Source organism: Mustelus asterias, chromosome 2 (genome assembly GCF_964213995.1).
Source record: "Mustelus asterias chromosome 2, sMusAst1.hap1.1, whole genome shotgun sequence".
Taxonomy (NCBI): domain Eukaryota; kingdom Metazoa; phylum Chordata; class Chondrichthyes; order Carcharhiniformes; family Triakidae; genus Mustelus; species Mustelus asterias.
Window position 1 is genome coordinate 127,277,503 of NC_135802.1, and position 12,091 is coordinate 127,289,593.

Here is a 12,091-nt window from a genome sequence, read left to right on the forward strand (position 1 = left end):
GTTATTCGTGGCCTCATTTTAATTGGTCTTTATCTGTGCAAGGCCATTCCATATGAAATCTTCATTCAAGCTTGTCTCCAATTTCTGTTTGAAAGTAGATGGCATTTATCTGCTCCATTAGTATACTTTGGAAAGGTTTTAATTTAACTTTCATGTTGAATTTGTGAAAAGTGTAGATTTCTACTACAGTACCTTGTATGAAACTAAACTTGGGTTGCTTTCAGTGTGCTACAGTACTGAGTGGAATGTTAATTGGGAAAGAAGTCATGAATTAAGATTAATTGCAGGTAGTAGAATGTAGATTACAGCAGGACTTGCAGCAAGCAATTTATTTTATAGCGAAGACTATCAGCAAACAACCTACAGAAGCAATTTTAAGTGTCTCTACAAACTGGAGTAAGCAAGTCACAAACTGCAGCAGCCTCGTGAAAACGCTGACGTGCATAAAAATTCTGCATGAAGTCAACACTGAAAATACTCAGCAGGTACGGCAGCATTTGTGGAGAGAGAAACAGACTTCATATTTCAGATCTCTGACCTTTCATCAGAAACTGGGAAGATTTAATGTGTTTTGAACAAATAGTGGGGAGAAACAAAAGGGGAATGTCTTTAGGATGGAGGGCAGGAGAGATTAAATAACAAAAAGGTTCACAGTGCTAGGTCGAAGAGAATTGTAATGGACAATTTACTGGACAAGTAAAAAAAGACTGGAGGTGGTGTGATGGCAGTATCATGAATGGATGCCATCTGAAAAATCAGAGAAGAAAGGGAGAAGCTATTGACCAGAAACTAAACTGGACTAGCCATATAAATATTGTGGCTACAAGAGCAGGTCAGAAGCTGGGAATTCAATCGAGAGTAACTCACCTGCTGAGTCATACTCTAATAGGCACAAATTTGGTGTGGCAGTGTATTCTCCACTTGCCTGGATGGTGTAGCTCCAACATCACTCGAAGCTTGACACAGTCCAAGACAAAGCCCCATCCACCAATCTCCCACGACCACTGACACACCGTGACAGCAGTGTATACTATATAGAAGATCCATTGCAGCAACTCACCCAGGAGCCTTCGACAGCACTTTCCAAACCTGTAACCTCTACGACTTAAAAGGACAAGGACCGCATGCGCATAAGAATACAACCACTTGCAATTGCCCCTCCAAGCCACAAATCATCCTGACTTGTCGTTCCTGCAGTGTCACTGGAACAAAATCCTGGAATTTGCTTCCTAACTGCACTGTGGATGCACTTACACCACGTGGACTGCAGTTTTACTAAGACCTTCTCGAGAGCAATCGGGGATGAGCAACAAATGCTGGCCTGGCCAGCGACACCCACATCCTAATGAATAGAATTAAAAACAAAACCACTTTGAAAGAGCTTCCTTTAAAATATATTGCAACATCTTTGATTCCAGGGTTTGTGTAATCCTTTGGTGTTCTCTACTGCAACTTAGACAGCGATATTCATGGGATGTGCAGGAGCACCCACAATCAGAAGAAGCTGGTAAGACTAGAGACATGAAGGCCCTGCTGACAGCCCCATGGCTTCCTTAGAATATTTGACTGGTAGGTAAAATTAGCAGCAGAAAACTGCAATGGATGCCTCGGGATGGTCCCCAACACTGAATGGAGCATGGCTGCTCGTAAAGGCCAGGGGACAGCTGAATTTTTAAAAATTAATTTACGGGATATGGGTGTTACTGGCTAGGCCATCATTTATTGATCATCCCTAATTGTCTTTAGGAAGGTGGGGGTGAGCTGTCTACTTGAACCGCTGCAGTCTCTGACAAGGTACACCCACAGTGCTGTTGTAGGGGAGCTCCAGATTTTTCATAGAATTTCATAGAAACCCTACAGTACAGAAAGAGGCCATTCGGCCCATTGAGTCTGCACCGACCACAATCCCACCCAGGCCCTATCCCCATATCCCTACATATTTTACCCACTAATCCCTCTAACCTACGCATCTCAGGACACTAAGGGGCAATTTTTTTTTAGCATGGCCAATCAACCTAACCCGTACATCTTTGGACTGTGGGAGGAAACCGGAGCACCCGGAGGAAACCCACGCAGACATGAGGAGAATGTGCAAACTCCATACAGACCCACCAAAGGAACGGGTGATATATTTCCAAGTCAGGATGGTGAGTGGCTTGGAGGGGAATTTCTAGGTAATGGTGTTCCCATGTATCTGCTACTCTTGTCCTTCTAGATGCTAATGGTTGTGGGTTTGTAATGTGTTGCCTAAAGATCCTTGGTAAGTTCTGCAGTGTGTCTTGTAGAAAGTGTGCCAATCAAGTGGGCTGTTTTGCCCTGGATGGTTTTGAGCATCTTGAGTGTTGGAGCTGCACACATGCGGGCAGTGGAGAGTATTCCATTACACTCCTAACCTGTGCTTTGTAGATGAACGGGTTTTGGGGAGTCGGGAGGTTACTTGTCACAGGATTCCTAGCCTCTGACCTGCTCTTGTAGCTACCGTATTTATGTGGCTAGTCCAGTTCATTTTCTGGTCAACGGTAACCCCAAAGATGTTGATACTGGGGTATTCAGTGATGGGAATATAAACCCAACCTCCGGCCCAGTGAGGATGGAATAAATAGTGACTGGTTATTTCTGTTGTAGAACACTGACATCTTCTGACTGAAATCATGATAGCACTTTATCTACTTTCAGATAATACAGTTTCCTATTTTGACCTGAAGCTTAGAATTACAGACTCTTGATGTCTCATTGAATTAAGGGATATGGAGAGCAGATGGGAAGTAGAATTGATGACCACAATCAGCCGTGATTGTACCAAATAGCGAAGCAGGCTCGTTAGGCCATAATCAGAATCTCTCACAATTGTTACGGTACATAAGAAAGCCATTCAGTCTGACATGTTTGCACCTGCTCTCCGAGCGTCATGACTTAGTTCCATTCCCCTGTCGTTTCCTCGTATCCCTGTACATTGTTTCCATTCCATCGAACGCTATCTGCTCTGTCCGCCAGAAGGAAGGTCACTGCTAAGTTGCCTTCTCCCCATGGCTGAAGGGCTCCTGCCAGAGTCACAATGCAGATTCCATCCATCAAAAGTCGCTGAACATAATCTCCACAGCAAGAAAATGCAGAGAACATCAGCCACCTTTATTCATGACCTTTCTTTGACCTCACAAAGGCCTTTAACTCTGTCAACCAGAGGGACTGTGGAGCATCCTCCTCAAACTAGGCTGCCCACAAAAATTCATCACCACTCTCCACTTTCTGCACAATGACATGCAAGCCATGATCCTCACCAATGAATCTGCCACAGACCTAATACGATTGCAAACTGGGGTCAAGCAAGGCTGTGAAATTGTACAAATGCTATAAAGATGCTTGTGAGTTCCCCCAAACTGTCACCAGTTTGGGGGAACTCATTTACAGGGCTAAAACTATACAAAGGTTGCAATCAGCTCTTGAGATGACTCCCGAGTACATAAGCTGCTTCTGGTTGGTTCCCTGGGTCATGTGACCCTTACTCTGCGGATTGATCCTTAAAGGAACAATCATCACGTCCCAAGCCTTGGGTCCTTTTATACAAATGTCAATATTCAATTTACACAGCAAAAGATAATTAAACATTAAGTACATGAATTTAATTAATTATAAATTAAATCTTTCAGGGGTTTCTGAATCCCCTTTGTGGAACGGCATAACTCCTCTGTCTAGAGCATTTCCACAGGATTGCTGTCAGCGAAATCACAATGAAAGGTGCCTCTTCAGTCACAGGCAGTTCAGCTCTATCTGTTTCCATGGGGACATTGTGCCTGCCACAGGACAACCGAGTATTTCAGCGTCAAAACACTGGCAATATGTCCAGATGGCAATATACTTCCTAATGGCAAAACTGGCTGCTGGGGCATCTCTCTTTTACTCAAATGGTCTATGTGTTTTCGGAAGATCCTGCCTTCTACGTCCATTTGATTAGAGAAAACAAATCCAGGGACCCAACTCTATCCACTACCAGAATTCCTCACACACATGGCACCATCCATCAGAAAAGATCATGTGAGACAGAGAGAGGAGACAGGAGATAAAAGAGAGAGTAAGACAGAGGAGCTGGGAGATAAAAGAGCGAGAGAAAGAGTGAGACTGAGGGAGGAGCTGAGAGATAAAAGCAGGAGAGTGAGAGCAAAATAAGTACCTAAAACACTGTGTAATTAGGCAACATATAACTTTTAGTTGTATATTTTGATTTGTGGGACATTGGCATTAGTAAGTGGGGACTGTACCTTTAAGACAGTCTGCACCTGAACTGTGCTGGGACATTAGTTGTGCAGCTTGCTAGAACACGAGAAGTAGAAAGGGCTTTAAACTAAACAAGGTGGGGACAAGGTATCAAGGTTGAGAAGATGTAGAAAAGCAAGAGTAGATTCAAGGCAGGAAAATGTAATAGTTTTGGAAATAAGGGTAATAGAATAGAAGGGAGGGAGAGATAAAACCCAAGAATACCAACAGTCAATACTAGATGTTACACAGATAACAAAAATGCAAAACTAAAAGCTCTATTTGAATGTGTATAGCATTCATAACAAAGTAAATGAATTTATAGCACACACTGAAGTAAATAAATATGCTCTGATAGCCATTACAGAGATGGTTACAGGATGATAAGGATTGGGTCCTGAATGTTGAGAATTACATGACGTTCGAGAAGAACAGGAAGTTAGGTAAAGGTGGGGGGGACAGCACTGTTAATTAAAGATGGCATTGGTGCAATAATTAGAGATGATCTTGGTTCAGGAGATCAGGGTGTCGAATCAGTTTGGATAGAGATGAGGAATAGTAAGGGAAAGAAGTCATTAATGGGAGTAGTCTACAGACCCCCTAACAGTAACCACAGTGTAGAGCAAAGTGGGGACTTGTGATAAAGGGACAGCAATAACCATGGGTAATTTTAAATTATATAAACTGGAAAAATTAGATTGGCAGTAGCAACCTGGATGAGGAGTTCATAGAATGCTTTTGAGATAGTTCAAGAAAGTTTCATAGAGCAACACATTCTGTAACCACCCAGGGTGCAAGTTATTAGACTTGGTATTGTGTAATGTGACAGGATTAATTAATATTTTGATGTGATTGAATTTTACATTTTTTGAAAGACAGAAGAGTAGGTCTAAGATGAGCATTTTAAACTTGAATACGAATAACAAGTGGGCATGAAAGCTGAGCTAGCTAAAGTGAACTGGGATCCAAAGCTAGAAGATAGATCAACAGGTAAGCAATGACAGACTTTTAAGTGAATATTTCAGAATATTCAGAATAAGTTCAGAATAATGAGGGAGCTCGGTCTTTTCTCCTTGGAGAGACGAAGGATGAGAGGAGACCTAATAGAGGTGTATAAGATGTTGAGAGACATAGATCGGGTGGACTCTGAGGCTTTTTCCCAGGGTGGAAATGTCTGCATCGAGAGGACACAGGTTTAAGGTGCTGGGGGGTAGGTACAGGGGAGATGTTAGGGGTAAGTTTTTCACACAGAGGGTGGTGGGCGAGTGGAATCAGCTGCCATCAGTGGTGGTGGAGGCGAACTCAATAGGGTCTTCTAAGAGACTCCTGGATGAGTACATGGAGCTTAATAGGATGGAGGTTTATAGGTAGGTCTAGAAGGTAGGGATGTGTTCGGCACAACTTGTGGGCCGAAGGGCCTGTTTGTACTGTAGTTTTTCTATGTTTCTAAGTGTATTCCTACTTTAAAGAAAAATTCTAGTGGGCGGACCCGCCATCCATGGTTAATTAAAGAAGCTAAGACATGTACCAAATTTGATGAAAAAGCATATAACTGCGCAAAGATGTGTGACAGGTCAGATGTTTGGTCAGAATCTAAAGGATAGCAGAGAATGACCATAAGGTTAATCAAGAGAAAGGAAGATGTAAATGTTAGAAGCACTTCAGAGACATTTTACTAGATTTAAGTAATGAGCGAGTTGTCTTCTGAGGAAAGGTTAGAGAGGTTAGGTTGGTATCCACTAGAGTTTAGAAAAGTAAAAAGTGACTTGATCAAAATCTTTAAGTTCCTGAAGGGTATTGACAGGGTGGATTTGGAGAAGACTCTTTTCAGAGAATCTAGATCTAGGAGTCATTCATTTAAGACAGAGATGAGAATTTTTTTTCTCTCAGAATGGTCATGAGTCTATGGAACTCTCTTCGTCAAACAGCAGTGGAAGTAGAATCTTTGAATATTTTTAAGGCAGAACTAGATGGATTCTTGATTAACAAGTGAAAGGTTATCAGGGGTAGACGGGAATGTGGGTTGAGATTACAATAAGATCAGTGTCACTGTCAAGACATGGAGGGAAATATATATTTATCAAATGGACTACTTTATAAGCTCATCTTTTTGTGATTTTCAAAATGAAAAATTGCTGAGCTTACAAAATGGCCCTAGCTGTTCACCTGATGCCTTGCAGCAGTTTCAAAGCAACATTGGCCCCATGGATGATGGGTTTGTTCCAGTCAATTTCCAACAAAGGGAAGCCTTCACAGTTTTGAAGGTTTTTAAAGTTTATTTATTAGTCACAAGTAACACTGCAATGAAGTTACTGTGAAAATCCCCTAGTCGCCACAGTCCGGCACCTGTTTGGGTACACTGAGGTACACTGAATTTAGCATAGCCAAGGCACCTAACCGGCAGGTCTTATGGCCTGTGGGAAGAAACTGGAGCATTCGGAGGAAACCCAGGCAGACACGGGGAAAACATGCAAACTCCGCACAGGTAGTGACCCAAATGGGAATTGAACCCGGGTTCCTGGCGCTGTGAGGCAGCAGTGCTAACCACTATGCCACCATGCTGCCTCGAATAATGGTGCTAATAGCCTGAGCATTAACTGTTCCAACACACTGTTTTCAACAAGAGAGCCTATTTACCAATCCGAAACCAGTGTTTCCTAGAACAAAGGAATCCTAACTCAAATTAAAGATGCATCAAGATTCCAGCTATACATCTTTTACACATATACATCTTTATGTCCAACATTGAGGAGGATGTCACATCGCCTCCCCCAAACTGCACTCTACGTGCCTTCTACCATCATGGAAGTCTCGCTCTGGAAAGACGGAGCATTTTACAGTCAGTCAATGTCCTCTTAGAAGGAATATTCCAGTTGACCTCTGATTCTGGACATATGTAAATCTCAATTTGTATATTATTGTGGTCTTGTCCTCTTCCTAGTTCTTTATCCCCCATTTATTGTGAAACCCCACTCATGTATGTAAAAATAAACCACCCTTTTTATTTCATCTTACCTTGAGTTTGCTGTGCAAGTTATTAATAGAGGATTAGAACATTTCCATAGAACCATAGAAAATTACAGCTCAGAAACAGGCCTTTTGGCCCTTCTTGTCTGTGCCGAACCATTTTATGCCTAGTCCCACTGACCTGCACTTGGACCATATCCCTCCACACCCCTCTCATCCATGAACCCGCCCAAGTTTTTCTTAAATGTTAAAAGTGACCCCGCATTTACCACTTTATCCGGCAGCTCATTCCACACTCCCACCACTCTCTGCGTGAAGAAGCCCCCCCTAATATTCCCTTTAAACTTTTCTCCTTTCACCCTTAACCCATGCCCTCTGGTTTTTTCTCCCCTAGCCTCAGCGGAAAAAGCCTGCTTGCATTCACTCTATCTATACCCATCAAAATCTTATACACCTCTATCAAATCTCCCCTCAATCTTCTACGCTCCAGGGAATAAAGTCCCAACCTATTCAATCTCTCTCTGTAACTCAGCTTCTCAAGTCCCGGCAACATCCTTGTGAACCTTCTCTGCACTCTTTCAATCTTATTTACATCCTTCCTATAACTAGGTGACCAAAACTGTACACAATACTCCAAATTCGGCCTCACCAATGCCTTATATAACCTTACCATAACACTCCAACTTTTATACTCGATACTCCGATTTATAAAGGCCAATGTACCAAAGGCACTCTTTACGACCCTATCCACCTGTGACGTCACTTTTAGGGAATTCTGTACCTGTATTCCCAGATCCCTCTGTTCAACTGCACTCTTCAGATTCCTACCATTTACCCTGTACGTTCTTCTTTGGTTTGTCCTTCCAAAGTGCAATATCTCACACTTGTCTGCGTTAAATTCCATTTGCCATTTTTCAGCCCATTTTTCTAGTTGGTCCAAATCCCTCTGCAAGCTTTGAAAACCTTCCTCACTGTCCACTACACCTCCAATCTTTGTATCATCAGCAAACTTGCTGATCCAATTTACCACATTATCATCCAGATCATTGATATAGATGACAAACAACAATGGACCCAACACCGATCCCTGCGGCACACCACTAGTCACAGGCCTCCACTCAGAGAAGCAATCCTCCACAACCACTCTCTGGCTTCTTCCATTGAGCCAGTGTCTTATCCAATTTACTACCTCTCCATGTATACCTAGCGACTGAACCTTCCTAACTAACCTCCCATGAGGGACCTTGTCAAAGGCCTTGCTGAAATCCAGGTAGACAACATCCACCGCCTTCCCTTCATCCACTTTCCTGGTAACCTCCTCGAAAAACTCTAATAGATTGGTCAAACATGACCTACCACGCACAAAGCCATGTTGACTCTCCCTAATAAGTCCCTGTCTATCCAAATATTTGTAGATCCTATCCCTTATCACACCTTCCAATAACTTGCCCACCACCGACGTCAAACTTACTGGCCGATAATTTCCCGGATTTCTTTTGGAACCTTTTTTAAACAACGGAACAACATGAGCCACCCTCCAATCATCCGGCACCTCCCCCGTGAATATGACATTTTAAATATGTCTGCCAGGGCCCCTGCAAGTTCAACACTAGCTTCCCTCAAGGTCCGTGGGAATACCCTGTCCGGTCCTGGGGATTTATCCACTCTGATTTGCCTCAAGACAGCGAGCACCTCCTCCCCTTTAATCTGTAAAGGTTCCATGGCCTCCCTACCAGTTTGTCCTATTTCCGTAGACTCCACCCCCGTTTCCTCAGTAAATACGGATGCAAAAAACACATTTAGTATCTCCCCCATCTCTTTTGGTTCCATACACAGTCTACCACTCTAATATTTCAAATTTAAAGGTTGGGGAAATCAGAAAAAAAAACGTTTTGTTTACAGATGGATAGAGTGGGGAAATCAAGGCAGTTTATATTGACTCCCCTCCTGTCTGTGAAATCAGCAATGATCGTATTGAATGGCAGAGCAAGCACGAGGGGCTGAGTGACCTCCTCTTGCTCCTAATATGTATGTTTGTATGAGTAAGAGGGTAAACTAGCTAGAGATGTAAAATCAGACAGTTAAGAAGAGAGCAATAAAGTGAGTGTTGATCCTGTAGCGAAGTGGTGGGCAATCTATAGCCCAGGGGCCACATGCGGCCCATCTGGGTTCTGAGCGGGGCCCACAAGACATTTTGTTGATGGTTGCCCACACACAGGGTTGCCGCATTCCACTGACTTCCAGTCACATAGTTTTTCTTCCTACCAGTATGACTGAAGGGATATACACATAAAGCAAGGGCAAGTGAAGTGAGGTGCATGTTGATTACAGACAACATTGACAGTGAGTTCCCTCTCTGTCCAAAGTGCAAATATTTATTTTGTTTTTACTATTTGATGTTGATGAAAGTTCTTTTAATATATAAAGGATTTCTATAACTAATTCTGAAATATTCAGCTTGTATTAAATGTATTTAATTTTATTCATTGGAATCATGGTTAGTGAACAAGTCTGATTTCAATCTTGTGGTCAGCTGAGAAGGAGGAGGGCCACTCATATGGCCCACCCACTAGCTGAGGTTGCCCATCACTGCTCTAGAGAGTTACAATGGTAGATAATAAGGAAATAGTCGATTGAAATGAACAAATATTTTACTTCTGCCTTCACTATGGAAGATACAAAAAAAATTCCAGTAATAGCTATAAATCAGGAAGCATCAGGGAAAGAGGAACTTGATAAAATTACAATCACTAGGGAAGCGGTACTGAGCAAACTGATGGAACTGTGGGCTGGCGGGTCTTTGGGTCCTGATGGACTTCATCCTAGACTCTTAAAATAGGTGGCTAATGAGGTAGTTGATACGTTGGTGTTAATTTTCCAAAATTCACTAGATTCTGGAAAGGTTCCATCAGACTGGAAAGTAGCAAATATAACCCCTCTGTTCAAAAAGGGAGGGTGGCAGAAAACAGGAAATTATAGACCAGTTGGCTTGACATCTGTCATGGGAAAGGTGCTAGAATCAATCATTAAGGAGGTTATAGCTGGGCGCTTAGAAATTGGAGAAGAATCAGCATAGTTTTATGAAAGAAATCATGTTTAACCAATTTATTGAAGTTCTTTGATGAGGTTATGTGCATTGTGGATAACAGAGAGTCTATAGACGTACTGTGATTTTCAGAAGGCATTTAGTAAGTATCACATCAAATGTTATTGCGGGAAAATAAAACTTATTGTGCCGGGGGCAAAATATTAACACGATAGAAGCTTGGCTGGCTGTCAGAAAACAGAGTATGCATAAATAGGTCTTTTTTTGATTGGCCAGATATAACAGGGTTAGGACCTCAACATTTTACAATTTATATCAATGACTTAAATGAGGGGAGCAGTGGCATGGTGGCTAAATTTGCAAATGACACAAAGATAGATAGATGTTGTGAAAAGGACACAAGGAGGTTGTAGATGGATATAAATAGGTTGAGTGGGCAAATAACAGGCAGATGGAATATGATGTGGTAAAATATGAAATTGTTCATTTTGGCAGGGAGCGTAAAAAGCAAAGTATTACTTAAACTAGGAATAACTGCAGAATTCCGAGATGTAAAGGGATCCAGGTTTTCTCATGCATGAGTCACAAAGTTAATATGCAGGTGCAGCCAGTAATTAAGAAGGGAAATGAAATGCTGTCCTTTATTATGAGAACAATCAAAAATAAAAGAAAGGATGTTATGCTTCAGTTATACAGTACATTAGTGAAACCACATCATGAATGCTGTGTGCAGTTTTGGTCTCCTTATTTAAGGAAGGAAGTAAATGCATTGGAGATGGTTCAGAGGAAGTATACTAGATTGATAACTGGAATGAGCAGATTGTCTTATTAGGAAAGTTTGGACAGGTTGGAAACCGGAGCACCTGGAGGAAACCCACGCAGACACGGGGAGAACGTGTGGCCTCCGCACAGACAGTGATCCAAGCCGAGAATTGAACCCAGGTCCCTGGCGCTGTGAGGCAGCAGTGCTTGCCACTGTGCCACTCGTAGTTGTAGTTGCCACTGTGCCACCCACAGTTGCATTCCTGAAAATCGCGACTTTAAGTAAAATTATACTGCCCTATGTCAAGTTGACAGGGAACAACTTTAAAATGAATCTCGCAATGCTAAATAAGAATACAGGCTCCCATTAACTGACCGATTTCAAAGCAAAACAATGTTAAATGGGGATTTACCGTACTGCTGAATCATATAGGTGGGGCTCTAGAAAAGGCTTTAAACTGAATAGTGGTGAGGATGCGTTCATGTGAGGAGAGATTTGGAAAATTAAAGAGAAAGGACAAGGCAATAGTGCAGGGTAATGATACGGGAATGATAGAGTGTGACAGGAAGGGACACAGCATAAAATCATCTCTATGCACCAGCAAATAAGGTCAGAGTAGGGACAAATGATAAAAAGACAGAATGAAAGACTCTTTATCTGAATACATGCAATATTCACAACGAGGTAGATGAATTGTTAGCACAAATAGAAATAAATGAGCATGATATAATAGTGATTACAGAGACATGGTTGTAAAGTGACTACAGGTGGCAGCTAAATATTCAAGGGCAATGACGTTTCCAAAGGACACTATGAAAGGAAAAGGTGGTGGGGTAGCTGCATTAATAAAGAGTGAGATCAGTACAGTCTTGAGAAATGATCTGGCTTCAGAGAATCAAATGTAGAACCAGTTGGGTAGAGATAAGAAATAGTTGAGATGATAAATAGTAAAGGAACAAGAACAAAGAACAATACAGCACAGGAACAGGCCCTTCGGTCCTCCAAGCCCGCGCCGCTCCCGGGTCCAGGATTGAATCCTGAATCCAGGATCCCCGCCCAATTTT